Source organism: Mus musculus, chromosome 10 (assembly GCF_000001635.26).
Source record: "Mus musculus strain C57BL/6J chromosome 10, GRCm38.p6 C57BL/6J".
In the NCBI taxonomy this organism is placed as follows: Eukaryota; Metazoa; Chordata; class Mammalia; order Rodentia; family Muridae; genus Mus; species Mus musculus.
Window position 1 is genome coordinate 111,624,159 of NC_000076.6, and position 13,140 is coordinate 111,637,298.

At 43.2% G+C, this 13,140-nt stretch overlaps 1 long non-coding RNA gene across 1 annotated transcript; it reads right to left on the reverse strand.

Annotated features, from left to right (window-relative positions):
• Positions 1-7,270: 7,270 nt before the first annotated feature.
• On the reverse strand, positions 7,271-12,211 carry Gm40763. Its single transcript, XR_872042.3, has 2 exons — positions 12,039-12,211; positions 7,271-7,784 (listed from the first exon to the last, which is right to left on the reverse strand). It is a non-coding gene; the product is annotated as a predicted gene, 40763 (long non-coding RNA).
• Between the last annotated feature and the right edge of the window lie 929 nt (positions 12,212-13,140).

Here is a 13,140-nt window from a genome sequence, read left to right on the forward strand (position 1 = left end):
GCAAGAATTCACAAAATCTAGGGGAATTCCTGGGCAGAAGGAAAGTCTCTAAGCCTTGGCAGACACATCCTTGCCTCAGGAGGAGGCCTGAGGGAAATCATAGCAAGCTATAAACGCTCATTCCAAAGGCTACACAGGGACCTTCTCTGAGTCTGCGGCTGTCAAAGGCAATGGTTCACTTCATTGTCCTGTCCAGCTTGTTTCTGTGGGACACTGTCAACTTAAAACAAGAAAGAAAAGAGAGATAACATCTAAAAAAAATTGGAAAATATGGTTTCCTCCTTCATTTTGTTTTTCTTCTGGCTTTGTTAGTGGGGGTTTTTGAAAACAGTTCCGAGTTTGATTGTAAGCTTGGTTGAAAGAGATTTGGCTTCTCTTTTATTATCTTTTTTTTCCCTAAAAGATTCATTTAACTTATAGTTCTTTGTGAAATAATTTGAAACCACCGGCTGGAAAATTGCATTAAAAAAAAAAAAACAAACCCTCCGGCCCTCAAGGTTGTGGTGAAATGTCAAGGAGACTGCTTTTTTAGGGGTGGGTGTTGTGACAACCCAGTATTGTGCTAAATGAATAGTGACAGCGAGCAGGATAGGAAACGGTCTCCTCAGGGGGCAGAAACTGAAAACCAGCTTTGAGAAATCTTTTGTTCAAAATGATTACAGACTAATTGTAAATAGCCCGGAAAAGACGCTTAACAAGGAAAAGCAGCCGGGCTAAGATGCTCTGATGCAGGGGAAGTCAGCTCCTGCTGCTGAACAGGGATGTGTCTGTGAGCTTCTAGCCTGCAGAAGTGACTCCTGTGAATGTATTTAGTTATTTTTGGTGTTCCAAGACAGAGTTTCTCTGGGTAGCCCTGGCTATTCCGGAATTGCTTTGTAGACTAGGCTGGCCTTGAATGCAGAGATCCACCTGCCTCTGCCTCCTGAGTGCTGGAATTAGAGGCCCAAATCCTTTGCATGATTTCCAAATTAGACTATTTTTTTTTTTAGATTTATTTATTTTATTCTATGCATATGAGTACTGTGCCCATCTGCATGTGTGTATGTGTACCACCCTCATCCCTGGTATTTGCAGAGGTCAGAAGAGAACATAGGACTCCTGGTACTGGAGTTACAGATGGTCATGAACCACCGTGTGGGTTCTGGGAACTAAACTGTGAGTCTCTTCAAGAGAAACAACTGCCCTTATCCTCTGGGCCATTGCTCCAGCCCATGATTTTTAAATTTTGTTCTGGCAATTGAATCTGGTGTCCAAAACAGAGCAAGAAAATTCTGGAGGAGTCTATACTGTGGAAGCATCGCTCGCTGTCAGCAGGATAATCAGTGGGAAGGGTATCCATTTTGAACGTCTTTACCTTGAGGCTACACTTTAGGAATGTAGGCTGAGAAACCAGGCCAGCCAGATGGAAACTCTCTGAGAGCCCATTCTAGTATTGATGCTAGGGATTCCCAGTGAAGATCCGTTCTTGAGGTGTGTGGTGGCAGTCCATGTGTGTGCGTGTATGTGTGTTCCTCTTAGCCAGGCTAGGCTAGGCAGTGTCCCAGTGACAAACTAAGTCCTTAGCAGCTTACATAACACAGCTCTACTGCTCTTTTGCTGTTGTGATTTTGAAAGTGCACACATCTCAGGCACGGGTTCTGTTTGCCCATGCAATCCGGGTCATAGGTAGATGAGGAGCGGCGAACACTATCCATTACCGTGCCACAGTAGCCGAGAAAGGTCTTAGATGTCTTGTACTCTCAGTGGTCTCGGTACGATGAAAGTGACTTATTTTTGTTAACTTACCGTTGCTAGCCACAAGCAATCATATGGTTCTATGCAGCTGTTAAGGGGCCGGGAAAAGCAATCCTATCCTTTATGATGTTGCTCTGTTGGTTCAGGAACTATACAACAGTCATGGGGTAGTCGGACTGTGGTCCCACACTGCCTGCTCTTTAGTTGCTTTCCCACATGGGATCCTTTGGTAGGACTGAACCTGACAGGGAAATCACACTAAACGTGTTCTCTGCTAGGTTGATGAATAACTCAGTAGGTACAGATGCTTGCCACCAAGCCTGATGACACAAGGTCCATCCTGGTACCCGTGTGGTGAAAGAGAGAAGGGTTCCTGGACGTTGTCCTCTGAGCGCTGATCTCTAACCTCTACACCTGTCCACAATGTTTGTGTGTGTGTGTAAAATTAAAATTAAAAGAATTTAGCTATGATAGATAATACACCATACGATAAGTCATACATTTAGGATGGCCTCTTTTTCTTTCTTCCTTTTTATTTTTCTGGTTTTCTGAGACAGGGTTTCTCTCACTCTAGACCAGGCTGGCTTCGAACTCACCTGAGATCTACCTGCCTCTGCCTCCTGAGTGCTGGGATTGAAGGCCACCACTGCCCAAGTAGGATGACCTCTTTAGGGTGACCTTTTAGGGATTTCTTTAACATTAGAGTAGACATTTCACCCCTGTTATAGAATTGTATTTAAAATGATCAGAAATAATTCCTCCTTATGTATTAATACATTCAAAGTTATCTCAGTTTGGCATATTGGAGCTGGTTTTCTTTGGCGGGAGGTCTCTTTTCATATTTTATCCTACTTTTTAGGCATCTGGGGATTTTGTTTTGAAAAAGGCCCATGGAAGGAGACTCAGTCTGAAGACTTGGTCTTTGTCAGACAGACAGACAGACAGACAGACAGACTCATAAAGACAGACTAACTCATAAAGTAGATGAACAGGAGAAAATAAAGGGAGCTATGGCCGATTTCTTGAACTTTAATTGTGTGCCTCCGAGTTGGTCTCAAGATGGTCAGATAAGAGTGATTCTAATATCTGTCTCTAGTTTCTCTTCATAAAGGACACAATGGCAATGTGTGCCAGGACAATTAGTCCCAAATGAGTTATTTCTTGTTATTTCTTGTGGTCAGACCAAGGAGTCATTTTCTGGTGATATGGTCTTCTTTGCTAGGTCTTAGTTTTTGCTCAGAATTTTTTTTAAATAAGAAAAAAATAAAAATTTTAATCATCTGTGTGTGCATGAACATGTGTGTGCAAGCATGTGTATGCATGTATGTGCACATTGTGTGTGCATGAGTGTGTGAGTAGGTCATAGGACAACCTAAGAGACTTAGTTCTCTCCTCCTATCATGTGGGTTCCAGGAATGAAAGTTAGGACATCAGGCTTGGTAGCAAGTACCCTTAGCTACTGAGGCATCTCTCTGGCCCACGTAAGAATTTCTTTTAAGTGTATTTTGAATACCCCGTTTTCACCAGTTAATTTCTCTAGTATATTTTTTCCCAGTGTGAGTTATGACTGGCTATGGGACACTACAATTCTCTCTCTATATTCCAGTCTGAACTCTGATTTCACCTTCACCATGGCAGTAGAATGCTCTTTGGGGTTTATTTTTTATGCTCAGAGGGATCAGTGATTTTTTTTCCCTGTATCAGTGATCATGGAGAGTAGGAGTTTAGCACCCTCCCACCTCACACACACACTTTGGGAAGAGCCATTTCCCACCGAGCTGGGTGCTTTCCTCCGTGGCACTAGGTGGAACCATTACTGTCTTCCAGTGTCAGCTGATGGAGGCAGAGTTGACTAATCACTTATGATTTCTGTAGTTTGTATTTAAAAAAAAAGGCTGTTTCTATCCATGCTGATTTCTGCCTGTTGTCTAATGGCTACACCATATTGAAAGAACAGCCAGGATCTCCCTTCTGCAAGCTCCTGAAGTCAGTCTTTTAACTGATAAAACAAAACTTGGGAAATTCACTTGTGCTAAAGAGTAACCCTTATGGTACTGTACATGAATAGATAGATGCTTAGTTATATTTTGATGGTGGAAACAGTTTTACTGAAGCCATCATGGGTGACATTTTTCCCATGTTGTACAGTGGTCTGCTATAATAAACACATGTGCTATAGGACATTGAGCCCCTACTCATGGAAGAAGTCACAGAATGATGGTGGAAACAGTTTTACTGAAGCCATCATGGGTGACATTTTTCCCATGTTGTACAGTGGTCTACTATAATAAACACATGTGCTATAGGACATTGAGCCCCTACTCATGGAAGAAGTCACAGAATATCGTAGAAACCAGAAATTTGGAAGGGCAGAGATTTTTCTTCAGGATTACAAAGCTGCGAAACCTGTTCTCCATGGAAAATCTGATGTGAAAATCTGGCTGTAGATATGACAATTGTCCTGTGGCAGCAGATCTCAACCTTCCTAATGCTACAACCCTTTTAATACAGTTCCCCATGTTGTTATGATCCCCAACCGCAACATTATTTCATTGCTACTTCATAACTGCAAGGTTGCTACTGTTATGAATAGTAATGAAGATATCTGATATGAAGGATATCTGCTATTATGTGACCCTCAGAGGGGCCATGAACCACAGATGGAGAGCCACTGTCCTGTGATTTTTTTTTTTAAGACAAGGTTTCTCTATGTAGACCTGGCTGTCCTGAAACTCGATCTGCAGACCAAGAGACTGGTCTCAAACTCAGAGATCTCTCTGTCTCTGCCTTCTAACTTCTAAGCCAGGGGTTGGGGATGGGTGACGGGTGTGTGTCCGTCTGGTCTTCGGCTGTGGTCAAGAATGATGTCTTACAGACCCTGTGTTCTCCATATGTACTCTGCAATCCTTAGGGTACAGAATTGGAGAAGGGATATGGCTTCCACAGGATCTTGCTAGAGCCAATTCTATACCTGGGCCATTTCCCCTTTTTCTCCCTTTTCAATATACTATGTGCCAAGGTATTATCTGGCTGATGAAAGGGTAGGTTGTGAAAACATGGAGAGGGCCAGCCTGATGTGTAGTGCACACTGGGAGATTCCTACTCTCCCGGAGCTTCCATTACTTCTCTTTTTTGATTATGACCCAGTGTGAAATTGACCAGGATTATGCTGGGACACATCTCCAGTACTTTCTGATTCAGAAAGGGCTTATCTCAGTTCTTAGGAGGAAAAGGAAGAAACAAAAAGCATCAAGAAAAATACAAAGCAAGCATGCAATACCCCTACTATATCGAAAACATGAAACCCAACACTGTTGAATTTTAAAAACTCCCAGAATAGAGAAAAATGTGTTTTCTGATTTACACTGAAATCAATCTTTTGTATGCCATTAGTGACCTATGGACCACAGAGATGAAATGTAATTATATTCATGCCTGTATCTCTGGCAAATCTCTTGGGTATTAAGTAGGTGTGAAGCAGGAAAATATTACAGCCTAGCCACAGAAGATTTTAAAAACACCCTTAAGGACTGGAGAGATGGCTCAGAGGTTAAGAGCACTGACTGCTCTTCCAGAGGTTCTGAGAGTTCAATTCCCAGCAACCACATGGTGGCTCACAACCATCTGTAATGGGATCCAAAGCCCTCTTCTGGTGTTTCTGAGGACATCGTACAGTGTACTCATATACATAAAGTAAATAAATCTTAAAAGAAAGTCTTTTAAAAAAAACCTTAAATATTTTCTTTGGGAATGGTTTGTTTAATTACGTAGTCTTCATGTAACAAATAGCAATTCTCAAAGTCTCAGTAAAATCACTGCATAAGTCTGGAGTGGTGGGGCATGCCTTTTCTCTTAGCACTCTTTTGGGAGGCTGAGGCAGGAGGATCTCTGTGAAGTAGAGGCAAGCCTGCTTGCTCTTACATAGTGCCAAGTGCATTGCGTGTTGTGTCGTTAGCGGATGTTCAGGAAACAGCACAGGCTGTTTTCTGAGGAAGGAGTGTGTGGTGGTCAGCTTGAACCCCTAACTTGATGCCATGTAAAAGCACCAGGGAACAGTCTCAGTGAGGAGTTAACTAGCTCAGGTTGGTCTGTAGGTATGTCTGGGGGGGTGGTGGCGGGTGTCTGTATTGATTAACACCCAGGAACACCCATCCCATGTGAGTGACTCGACTTCATGGGCTGGACACTGAACTATGAGTAGAGAAAGCCAGTTGGGAAGGAAGGAATGAAGGAAGGGAGGGAGGGGAGGGGAGGGGAGGGAAGGAAGGGGAGGGGAGGGGAGGAGAGGGGAGGGGAGGGGAGGGGAGGGGAGGGGAGGGGAAAGGAACTCTGTAATTGTTCTTTGTTCTTGACTAGATGTGGTAAAGACTGCAATAATTAACAGGCTACAACCTGGAACTGGGAGCCAAGCTAACCTCTCTTAAGTTTCTATTTCTCTGATTGTTTCATCTGCAATAATAGAGATGAAACCAACATGTAGCAGAGGATTATATACCTTGTATACCTTTGGTTTCTCTGAGTTTTCATTTCTTTCTAAGGCCGGTAATGAGCCTCAGCTGAAAGCCATTAGAGGCTGTTTTCATTGCCCAAGGAGTGGGATAGTACCGAGAGCTTTTGAAAAAAAAAAAAAAAATTGTGTTAGATGTTAACTTTTTATATTTGAGAGATTTCCCAGAAATCCAACATTTTTTTTTCTAGACAAGGTTTCTCTATGTAGTCCTGGCTGTCCTGAAACTCGCTCTGCAGACCAAGAGGCTGGTCTCAAACTCAGAGATCTCTCTGTCTTTGCCTTCTAACTTCTAAGCCAGGGGTTGGGGATGGGCAAGCGGTGTGTGTCAATCTGGTCTTCACCGTGGTCAAAATCACAAGTTGTCTGCGCTGTTGCTATATGTTCTCCATGATGCCACTGGGACCTTGTTGCTTGGCACTATCCATACCATGGCTTAAGCTCTGGTAGACGCACTCTTTGTGGGCTGGGCTGGGTAGGCAATCAGTGGGGAAATTAAGTTGCCCCTGGAATCGATTCCTTCTGGAAGCTTGACTGGCTTAGAGATGTGTGGTTCTAATTAAATGTTCATATTTCTACATAAAACCAATATTGGGATTCTTTGGGTAACCCACAGTCATGAGAGGCATCGTGAATAAGCCAGAGGGCCATCTACTTGCCCACCCCATTCCCCTTGGTTCTATTTGCTTTGCTTTCAGAGTCTGAAATGCCACCTAGAAAATGGGCACTGTGCCTGGCCACATGGGAATTTGGAAAGACCTTTTTTTGGTTTGTTTGTTTTCGTTTTTGTAGGCAGGGGCTGCAAGGTCTTTTCGTGCATATTTTGGGTAATTTATACCTTTGAGTCCAGGACCTTGAAGTTAAATTGGTAAACAAAAGGAAGAATTAAAAGTAGTTGTGTCTCTATGCTTCGTCTATCTGGGGAAGAAGACTAATGATAAGTAATATTTTCTCCAGGCGTCTGAAGCATATGAGGAGATTATAATGTTGAAGGAGGTTGGGAGGTAGGAAGGAGAAAAAGACATAAAATTAGGAGTTGTCGTTTATTTATTTACTTATTTTGAGGCAGTGTTTCTTGTATCCCAGTCTGACCTTGAACTTGATTTAAAGCCGAGCATGACCTGGAACATTTGATCCTGCTGCTCGATCCAAAGTGCTGTCATGGCGGCATGTGTCCCCACGCCTGGTTTGTGTGGTGCTGGGATCAAACCCATGCTGGTTGAGCCCTCCGCCAAAAGAGCTCCATCCTGAGCTATAATTTTTAAAGTTGCCAGGAAAGGCCACCCTGGACAGCTGCATTTGAATAAAACGGGAAAAAAGTAGGGACATAAAAACAGAATCAAAGTAAAAGTATTAGGTCTCCAAAAACTGAGCCGGACTGGCGCTCGGAAGAATAGGAAGACTAGGGGTTTGCAAAGGCGCGTGGATACGTGTCTAGCTTTCAGGATTTGGCGCTGGGTATTTGGGCAGTAATAGTCTTCTTGGTGGTAGGAGGTGTGATGAATTGGAGGAAGACACTTTGGCTGTCGTGCTGAGAATGAACCTAGGGACGAGAATGGGAGAAAGAAAATCAGCTCGGGTGTTGAACTGACTCACGTGATGGATGGAAGCATGTGACACTAGGCCCGGGGCAGGTTTTGTGATGCGTTTTCAGAGTACAGATGAACGAGAAATTGACTGTGAAGTGTAGAAAGGAAAAGGTGTTGAAGGGTGACCCCAAGGCTTTGACACAAACCATTACAAGGGTGACCGCTTTTCACCTAGGCAAGGATGATGGGGTTATAAGAGGGGGCAGGTTGAGAAGAGCATCCAGTCTTCCTCTTTGGGTTCGTGAAACCGGAAGTATTTATTTAGATATCAAGTAGAAGGACACGGAGAGGACAGAAAATCAGCTACTCCAATTAAGCTACAACTTCAAGTCTCTGCCTTACAGATGTAGTATAGAAATTCTAAATAATAATTAAGTGTAATTTCATTCTCAAGCGATTAAAGAAAGATGTGATAAAAGAAAAGGAAAAAAAGATCTTTTCAACGTTCAGAAATCTTGAAAGGAGGCCAATGCTAATAACCTTCAATTTAACATTAGATTCTTTTATTATTAATGTGAATTTTAAAAATCATTATAAAACCAAATAGTCATTAGAAATCACCTTGGGCTGAGAGCTGGGAGAATAATTTTTTACTTCAATAGACTTTAAATAAATATTTAATGATGATAATAGAGACACATAGACAGTCAGTGGGGAATTTGCATGGATCACAAAGGAGGCACGGACAATTTTCAAATCAAATTGGACCCTTTTGTAATAAAGGTTCTTTGAATTTTCCTATTTTTTTGAAGTCAAAGCATTTCCTAGAAATAATCTCATTAAGCTGTAGTTGAGACTAGCCAGAACACATAATATTATTTCTAATTTATAGATCTGGCTGGGAAGGAAGAAAGGGGTCACAATAGAGTCTCTGTGTTCTTGGAGACTCAAGGGCTAAACAAAGTTTTAGAGTCTGCGTGTTTTCCATTTCAGATGAGTTATTTTTCATAACCAAAGTGTTATCATCGTCTTCTCTACTATAATCAGCAAAAAGAACCCGGGTTCTGCTCCCTTTTTATATCTTGTGTTTTAGCTCTGAGTGGCCACATGCAAAAAAAGATGCTCACATTGTAGAGAGATCTGTGCTCTGACTAAGTATATTCACTCTTCAGAATCTAGGCTCATGGGTTCTCCCCTTTAGATGTGTGTGGAAGACAGATCTTCCCTCTGAGATTCAGATATGAGAGGTAAATTTATTCCTGTTGTAGTGCAAAGGTTCCAGAAGCAAGCGTAGACACATGGGATTTGTGTGTATGTAACCGTGAGAATGCCCTTTAGAGGTTACGCATGTTCAGTGCAAGAGATTCACACACCAAAGCATTTATTTAACACTTGCTACATGAAAAACACCAATGAGGCAATGAGTAAGCCCTATGGCTCTTAGGAATGCACGGGAGTTTCATGTTGGAGAATAGTGTTATAAATAATCCATTCCTTTCCTCAGAGCAACTCGAGGTGAGGACTGGCTAAGCTTATACCAGACACTCAGTTCATGGACCAATCATTGTTGGAAGGACCAAACCTTATTGGATCAAAGTAACGTGGTTGGAAAAGCCATAGGATCACAGAGGATGGGTAATGAGAGAAGAGTCCCAAAGGAAAGACTGTTAAGGGATGCTAGGAAAACCACAATAATCCTAAATTGTCAGCATGTGTTTAATGCTCATCTTGTAGCATTCAACTAGTCTTATTTAAACAACTAGTTTAAATGTGAGTAGTTTTTAAACTATGACTCAGTACTAAAGAAGGAGTATGTGTTTTCAGTTGTCTGTGTACCTATTTGGATGAGACACAGAAGAGGCTATGGTGGTCCAGGTGATGGAAGCTATGTCTATAAAGGGACAAAGCTAAAGTTCATGGTTTGAATATGCTTGGCTTATGGGGAGTGGCATCATTAGGAGGTGTGGCCTTGTTAGATAAAGTGTGTTACTGTGTAATGGGCTTTGAAGTATGCTTAGACTCTGCCCAGTACAGAAGAGAGTCCCCTTCTGACAGCCTTCAGATCAAGATGTAGAACTCTCAGCTCCTTCTCCAGCCCCATGTGTGCCTGGACACTGCCATGTTTCCCACCATAAGGATAATGGACTGAACCTCTGAAACTGTAAACCAGCCCCAATTACGTCTTTGCCCTTTATAAGAGTTACCTTGGTCATGATGTCACTTCACAGCAATAAGACCTACCTAAGACAGTAAGAATAAAAGAAAATTGCCTAGTCAGGAAATTCAAGGTTGACTGGAGAAGTTAATGTGACCAGATCACAAGGAATAAGAAGCTTTGTGTTATAAATGAGAGAGCATCTCCTACTGAATGTAAACTGGCAGATACTTATCAAAGGCTCCTCAGTGCTATCGATCCTACTCTTCATGTGTATTAGTCTGTTGAACCCTTCCGCCATGTCTGTAAGGGCAATTTGGAAAAAAATTGAAAACTGCTCTATGCTCATGACTAATGAACATCAACTCAGAAACCACCGCAGACACCCAGGGGTCTCATTGCTACCTATTCCTGGTGCATCTGTGATTACCAGCCTAAGTGTGTTTTGCTTGCTCACTGCCATTGGAGGAGGCTAAAGTACAGAGCTGGTAACTTTTGCAGCCATGCATGGTATAGCATTAGAAATGGACTTCCACCCAAAGCTCCCCCCCACCCCCGCCAACCCCCATCGTATGCCCATGAAGGAGGAAGATCAAATTCATTCTTTAGAACAAGAACATGAGAAAGCACAGTCTCCTAGACAGCTGTGCATGTGTTTGTGGTGATTCTCCTAAGTGCTACTCCTGACACTCAAAAATACTTAATCAATGATTAGACGTCTTAGTTCATATTTGAGAAAGGCAAAAAAAAAAAAAAAAAAAAAAAAAAAAAGGCTGAGGCTGTACTCTAGATGAGAGAAATAGCAAATATTTAAAGTAAGACAACTGTATTCAGGGCACTGAGATAGACAAAATTTAAGAAATATTAATGTGCCATGTGCCCCAGGTTCTTATTTTGAACAACAATGTAGGTAGCATTGCCGTTTGCTGGGATAACAAATGCAAAGAAGACAGGTAGCCTGCTCTGGGTAGGTCAAAGGTTAAGAGTTCCTTTTGGGAATGTGGAGTCTGTTTATACTTGCCAAGGAGACAGTTGGACCTAAAATCCAGGGGCAGACTGTGCTGGTGATGCCGGCCAGTGTTCATCAGTGATCATCAGTGATCAGGGCAGAATGGAAGTTAAAGGTGTGGGCCTGACAGACTCATCCAGAAAGAGGAGATCCTCTTAGGCAGGCAAGTGAAGAGCAGTACAGGAGAGAGGGGGGAGAGGGGGAGAGGGGGTGGGAGGAGAGGAGAGGGAAGGGAGGGGGAGAGAGAGAGAGAAGGAGAGGGGGGAGGGAGAGAGAGAGAGAGAGAGAGAGAGAGAGAGAGAGAGAGAGAGAATAGCCAGAGATGGAGACAACATCATGAGGAATGTTGGCAGTAAAGCTGAATCTTTGTAAGGGTGTCAGAACATATGGTTTCCTGAATTTCCCTAAGAGCACTGGGCAGCTGGGCACCAAGTGTGGAAAAGTCGGCAGGTATATTAGGGATGGTCCAGACAGTTGTGTTTTTCTGAATAGAAGCGGCTGATTATAGGGGCAGAGAGAACAGGAAGTGAGTATAGGAGGGACTTAATTTGAAGTTGGTTAAGAATGGAAGGTGTCAGTGAGTCAAAGAATGGGGTGTGGTGGGTGTCGAGGACTCAATAGCTGACGGGTTAGGAAGTCCTGGTCAGAATGGGGTGATGAATTCTAGATGAAGGTGGAACATGGTCCACAGGTGTGGATAGGTATGAGCCACTAATGTGTTAGTCAGGGTTCTCTGGAAAAAAACCAAAACAACGACAACAAAAAAACAAAACACCACCACCACCAACAAAAGATCAATGTCTGATAGTATCATGGTGGTTGACATTATAAAGAATTGGCTCATGGTTGGTTTCATGCAGAAAATAATTGAGATCTGTGTGGGTCGGTAAAACAGCCGTTCTGGATTAAAGGCTTGAGATCTCGGAAGAGCTTGGATCTCAGTTTAAATCCCAGAAGCAGAGAAGAGCAAGTGAGCATCATTGAAAGCTCTCAGTGTGAAGCCTGAACTTCAGATCCGTGTGGTTCACAGGGGAGGCAACTGTCCTATATCATGGTACGGGTGGAAAAATAGTCTGTAGGGAAAAAGTATAAGAATGATCTCACCTGTCCCTCCCGCACACCCCGCCCCCAGTGTCTTCTCCCAGGGATGGGGGTCCAATATTTCACATATTCTCTCCAGTTCTTGTGACGCAGAAGAGGTAGCCTTCTTGACGCTGAGTTAGCCTGAAAGTAGATAGCTTTCTCATTAGTCATGCTGTACTCTGAGGCAATGAGAATCCCTTTTACTCACGATTCACACAGGACCCTGAACCCTCCAGCTCCTCCTCCATCGTCATCACCCCCATCCTCTATTCCGGAACCCAAAATCCTCGGTGTCCTCTCTTCTCTGGGCGCCCCCTACAGGCGGACCGTGTCCAACTGTCTTCCTTTCCCACAGAGAACGGTTCGGTTCCCACTGTGGTGGAGTCGATAGTTCTATTATCAGTTCCGTCTTCGGCACCTAAGGGGTGAGGAGACACAGGTACCTGCTATCTCGGATCCTCAGATGCTCTGAGGAACCAGCTTTGATTCCCCTGGCATGGGAATCTGACAAAGATAAAACAGCTTTGTCTGTGCGTCTAAATACCCAGCTCCAAGGGGGATCAATGTCACCTCCGATACTCTGTCTCTTTGTTCTAACCCAGTCATCAGCGATTGGCTGGTGTCTTCTCTCACCCATGGGCTTGGACCTGCTTCACTCATCTTCTGAGTCCTTATCTCTTCCCCTTACCCGGTCAAAGCGATACCTAAAATTAACCAACACATATTCCACATAGATGCTTAGTAGACAGCACATGCTCAGTAGAGCCTAGCTGTCATCTCTATTTTGCTAGCCTTTCTCCAGTTCTCTCAGGTTGTCTTTATGGGCACCTAGGTGGGCCTATAGCTGCTGAGTCACCAGGAATAGAGTATTCACCTAACTGTGAGTCATGTTTTCTTTCCTGTAGGTGACTTTCATATTGGAAAGTGGGAGCAGGACTATCCTGCTTCTCATAGCTTGCCTGAGTAATCTAATTTCACTCCGCTGGATGCGTTTAAGGGGAGTGTAATAGAGGAAGGAATATTTGGGATGTAAATCAGAATTCGCAAACCCTGTTTGTCAGCTTTCAACTGTGCCGGAAGTTAGTAACTACCTCTCTGACCCTGATGACTTTTCTGGTTCTGA